The sequence below is a fragment of the Vitis vinifera genome, chromosome 18, assembly GCF_030704535.1.
Source record: "Vitis vinifera cultivar Pinot Noir 40024 chromosome 18, ASM3070453v1".
Lineage (NCBI taxonomy): Eukaryota > Viridiplantae > Streptophyta > Magnoliopsida > Vitales > Vitaceae > Vitis > Vitis vinifera.
The window spans coordinates 21,659,032-21,665,647 of NC_081822.1; positions in this window are offsets into that span (position 1 = coordinate 21,659,032).

Sequence of the window (6,616 nt, forward strand, 5' to 3'; positions counted from 1 at the left end):
AGCAAACCAACCTAAGTGAACTAAGCTTAGTGAAGTGTCTAAGTGATCCTAGTATAAAAAAGATCTAAGTGACGTTATCTTGGAAACAAAGCCTAAGTGAAGTCTAACCTAAAAACTAACTTGAGAAGCTGTCAAAGTCACATTGCGGGTCCAAATGAGCCCCTCACCAAAGTGTCCCCAAAGGTAGCTTAGGAAAAAAAAAATCTATATGGGTGTTAATGGGTCATTAAGGGATAACCATAGGGTAAGAGAGAAGCTTAGGAAAACATAAAGTATCACATGTGTTAGGAGGACAAAATGAGGGATCTACAAATATGCCCCTCTTTAATATAGATCACTAGTGAAAGGAATAGGATTAGAAGTAAGAGTAACGAGTGGAATGAAGTGAACTATGCTGAAGAACTAAAAGGGACTAGAAATTTTGTCCTATCACATGATTCAGTAAGCTCAGAACTCAAGATCACTAAACTAGGTAAAAGAATAACTTTGCATACAAAAGATGACAAGGTATTGAGAATGTATATGCAATGAACAACTAAGGGTTGTGGATATAATGAATAGCTTAGGGTTGTGATGCAATGAATAACTAAAAAATGTGGGCTTTGAATGCCTAAAATTTAGCTGAAAGGGGGAGTGTGGTGCACAAAATCTAGGTTAAATAACTCAAAGATAATTGAAAATGATGAACAACTTCAGGTTATGATGCAATGAATAACTTAAGGTTGTGATGCAATGAACAACTCAAGGTTGTAGGCTCTAAACACTTAAAAGATGGGGGCTTTGAACACCCTAAAATCGGTCAAAAAGAAGAATGCGATAAGCAAACTCCAAGACAAACCACTCTAAGGTGACTAAATAATGTAAGGCTCAAGTTTGTGCAAGAATAAACAACTTAGAGTTGTGATGCAATAAACAACTTAGGGTTGTTGATGTAATGAACAGCTCAAGGTTGTGATGTAATGAACAACTTAAGGTTGTGGATGTAATGAATAGTACCGTCTGTAGTGTTAGCCTAAGGGATCAAGATTGCAATCCACAATTTTGAGTCAAACCTCTAAAAGGTGACTAAAATAAGAATGATCAACTGAATGAAAATGAAGATCTAATTATCTCAATGAAGGAGGTATACATCAAATGATATACAAAGATAAGGATGCAACAAAAAAATTTGAAATGAAGGAATGCCACAAACAAAATGAAAACGATAATAAACTTTGAACTAAGATATAATGAACAACTCCAAGCTATGGGCTTTGAATGCCTAAAAACGATCACGATCCATGACTCCAAGTCAAACCACTAAGGGTGACTACGATAAGGATGATCAACTCATTGAAAAGAAAGTGGTATACCTTAGATGATACTCAAAGATAAGGATGCCATAAACAAAATCGAAATAAAGGAATGCCATAAATGAAACAAAAATGACAATAAACTTTAAAGTAAGATATAATGAATAGCTTCGAGTTGTAGGCTCTAAACACATTACCAAAAAATTAAGTATTGTCGATCCATTTATATTTACTTTTGCGACAAATTTAAGCTATCACAAAATTCTAACACACCTATTCCATTGCTAATTGAATTGTCTATCACTTATATGCAACTATTTACCAACAATAATTGCAACAACAAATACTTGTCCAGAAAAGTATTATTGCGATGGATTTAAACCGTTGTAAATGCTCAACTAATATACTTTGTCACAAAAGCAATTTACTTGTAAAAAAAAAATGAAATTTCATAAACAATTTTTCTATAAAAATTACTAGTCACTAAAATAGTGTTATTATAGTCAATAATAATACCTCACATAATTGTTGTCTTATGAATATGAAATCTTTTTACCATAGTTATATGATAAATATGATCTAGCCAATGACAAAACAATTTTATGATTTTTTTTTTTTTTAGTTTCATAAAATATTTATAGAGAACATATATATATATATTTTATAATCATAATAGTTTTAACATTTTAATAATTTTTAACTACTTTATTATTATTATTATTATTATTATTATTATTATTATTATCCATATATATATATATATATATATATATTGGTTTTGAAGTGTATATCTGGAAATATTGATGGATATTCTGACACAAAACATCGATGAGATGAAAATTGATCAAAACTTATGAAAATGTTGAGAAAAAATGTAAATAAATGGTATAAAAAGTAATAATAGAAATTTTGAGGTTGTTTTATTAAAGAAATTAGTATATGTATAATATAATTTGTGACGTCCAATAATAATATTTAGAATTTTAAAATACATTTTATAGAGATTTATCTAATTTGAATGTACTCAATAATATAAAATAAAAAACGATAATGCATGTGTAAGTATTTTTTATTTAAAATGTTGATAATTTTATTTTAATTAATTTATTATCTATCTATCTATATATATATATATATATACACATATATGCATTAATATTAATTCATGCATATATAATTTATAATATGTATTTATATATAGATAATATTTATAATATAAACGTGTAAGTATAGGATATTTACACTTATGAATCTTATATCTATTCTTTATCTTGCAAATAACAAAGTTGGCTTGATGGCATAGTTTCTTCCTTTCAAACTTGGCGTCATGAGTTCAATTCCAGGAAAAAAAAAAAAAGCATCCAAGTCAATATCCAAAACTAGCAAAGAGTGTTGTGGTTAGCCAACAACCAAGTAAATATCGAAAACTAGCAAGGAGTGTAACAAGGTGCTCTATGTTGAATATAATGAAATCGAGATTAAATGACATTCTAAAATATTTAATTATTTACATTTCCCCACCAACTTAATTTGTTGGTAATAGCAATGGTCCAAATCCATTGGATAGTTTATTGCTAATTTTTTTTTACTGGCAACGAAAAATTCCCATCAATAAACTTTTGCCAACACACCTTTCTCTAACTACCATGCGTCGAGATTATCCGTTAGTAAATGTTTATTTCAACTATGTATATTAGTCAGGAAAAGTAAAATTTCTTATAGTGACACCTAAGGGAGATTGCAATCTGCAACTCCAAGTCGAACCACTGAAGGGTGACTAAAGATAAGGATGAACAACTCACTGAAAAAAATGGGGTATACCCCATATGATACTCAAAGATAAGGATGCTATAAACAAAATCAAAATGAAAGAATGCCATAACCGAAACAAAAATAATAATAAACTTTGAACTAAGATATAATGAATAGCTCCAAGCTGTGGGCTTTGAACGCTTAAGGGAGATCATGATCCATGACTCCAAGTTGAACCACTAAGGTTAACTAAGATAAGGATGATCAACTCACTAAATAAAAGAGGGTATGCCCTAAATAATACTCAAAGAGGAATGCCATAAACAAAACTGGAATGAAGGAATGTTGTAAATGAAAAATGTAAGATAATAAACTCTTGACTAAGATAAAATGAACAACTCTAGGCTATGGGCTTTAAACGCCTAAGAGAGATCATGATTTGCAACTCCAAGTTAAACCACTAAGAGTGACTAAGATAAGGATGATCAACTCACTAAATAGAAGAGGGTATGCCTTAGATGATACTCAAAGAGAGGAGTTGTGGATTCTAAATGCCTAAGGGAAATCATGATTTGTGACTCCAAGTTGAACCACTAAAGGATGACTAAAAATATAAATGATCAACTCATTGAAAAGAAGAGGGTATGCCATAAATGATACTCAAAGATAAGAATGCAACAAATGAAATCGAAATAAAAGGAATGCCACAAATGAAACTAAAATGATAATAAACTCTAAATTGAGATATGATGAACAACTTTAGGCTATGAAAGGGGTATGCCCTAGATGATGCTCAAAGGAAACCAAATTGAAAGGATGCCATAAATATGCTCATCAAAGGGGTGTGCCTAAACAAATTGAAAGAAGGGTGAGTACAAGGATTGCAACTGAGAATACCTAACATAAGTGAGAACAAAAGAAATGAGGACAAGCCTAATATGATAACTCATAGGAATTAGCAAATGAATCAAGAGGCCACAAAGTCAACGAAAGATTGTATAATCTCAATGAAAGGGGTATGCCCCAATGTGCAAGGATAAAATTGACAAATCATCCACCAAGGTAAAATTGCAAAAAGGTATGTCCTAATATCAAATAACAATCAACCATCAACAAGGTCAAACTTTGCTTGTCTCAAAAGTGTCCTGAAAGTGAATAAAAAAATATGATCCTATATTGAAAAGTCATTATATCACTTGAAACTCTATCATAACAACAAGAGTCATATCAAAACTTTGTCTAACACTTAAACTACAATTGCCAAAATGACATATGAGATGCTCAACTGAGAAAAAATAAGATGCTGATCAAATGCTTTCAATAAGATGACATCAACCTAAACTCACTAATGAGATATCAACATATTTCTTAAGAAAATTTGTTTATGAGAAGAAACTAAACTCATCAACTACACTAAAAGCATAAACATCCTCATTTATTTGATTGGGTAAAGATACTCCTGAAGAAACTATGGTAATCATGATGTCTCTAACTTAATGATAATGCACTAAGAAATCAAAATTTAAATTTGTCAATGTCTGAAAGGAAATACTCCAAATTAAATCTCAAAAGTATGACCAAAATGACAAGAGGTTTGATAGTCTCAAGAATAGAAGCATGTCCCTAATGAAGTCCCAATTGAATATGATATGAATATAAGCTCAAAGTCAGGAAATATGCCCCAGTATAGGATCTTATGAACTCGTATTTTTCACATGCATTTCCACTCGATACCAAGACTTGCTTTTTATTTGTGAAAATTTTGATTTTTAGGAAAAAACTTGGAGTCACTTGTTATTGTTTATTATTTTTAAGAAATGAAAACAAAATAAGAAAGAAAACCCTAATTGTGACTCTTATAAGGGAAAAAGAAGTTTGTGAAAACCGAGTTAGGATTCGGGGGTCAAGTTACCTATCAGGAAGGTATGATGATAAGTCATTGCACACCTCTAAGCCCTAAAATCAGGTATCTACTAATCAAGTTAAAGCAAGTATGCCAATTGACTAGTTAATTGTTGGATACCAAGGAGCAAGAGTCATGGACTAAAACAAATCATGCATGATAATGAGGACTAAATAAATAGACAAGGTAGAGATAAGAGCATACCTATGCAACAAGAAAAGTGCCTCAAAGGAAAAAGATTAGTGTACCATAGAAAATAATCTCACACACTTCATGAATCGGATCAAAGTCAATAAATACCTAACCTGCATTTCACTTGGGTTATTGTGAAGGAAAATATCATGGATGTTGGGCTCCCACAAAGGCCCAATTTTATTTTTGCATGAATTGATCCTATAAATTCTAACTCTAATGATAGAAGAATAGGTATCAACTCAATGAAGTCATCACTTGTACCTTTAGATTGATTAGCTTTGTTAAAATCTCCCAAGGTTTGATCATCTTGGAACACCACATCTTTACTTCTCACCAATTTCTTCTTGGTTAGATCCCACAATCTAAATCCAAACTCTTCATCACCATACCCAATAAAGACATGTGGAATTGCCTTATCATCAAGTTTGGATCTCTGTTTTTTGGGAACATGCACAAAACATTTACATCCAAAGACCCTCAAGTGGGAACAGGAACCATCTTTTCTTGTCCATTCCTTATTTGGAACCTTAAAGTTCAATGGACCTGATGGAGATCTATTTATCAAATAGCAGGCAGTCTGAGTAGCTTCACCCCAAAATGCCTTAGACAAGCTTGTAGTCTTCAGCATACACCTAACCCTCTCAATGATGGTGCAATTCATCATTTCAGCCAAACCATTATGTTATGGAGTGCTAGGAACAATTTTCTCATGCTTTATACCATTCCTAGTGCCGTAAGTTTCAAACTCCCTTGAGGTGTACTCACCTCCATTATCGATCTGAGACACTTCAGTTTCCTTCTAGTCTTTCTCTCAACCATGACATGAAACTATAGAAAATACTGAATGACTTGATTTTTTTTATCTAAGAAAATAAATCCATACCTTCTTGGTAGCATCATCAATAAAAGTGACAAAGTACCACATTAAGGCGTAAATCTAGAACATGCCTTATATATTTCAATGTCAACTTGCACCTTATGTTAGTTTCAAAGAAAACATCACCCATCCCTACAATCTTGGAGTGACAAGAGTTTCCCATCTTGACTATGCCAAAGTCTCCAACTCTTTAATAAGAAAGCAACTCCAAGTGAGGAGTAGCATGGTAGGAGGTTGCGATATCTATAATCCACTCAACTCGTTACTCATCTACATGCAAACACTCATCTGAGAGCACTAAAACTTCATCACTGTTGGATACAAAGGCTGTGGTATTCTTGTCATCTTCTTTTCCCTAATTCTGCTTATTTTGTTCTCTTTTCCAAATTCGACAATTCCTTTTCATATGCCCATCTTTTCCACAAAGAAAAAATTTGATTTTATTTCTAGATTGGGACCTTCCCTCAAATTTGATATAACCTTTCTGTCATCTATTCCTATTTCCTCCTTTACTTTCTATGATGAGGGTCTATGCATTTTCTATCTCATAAGCCTTTCTTATTGTCTCTTCATTGAACAAATTTCCCTTCACAAGCT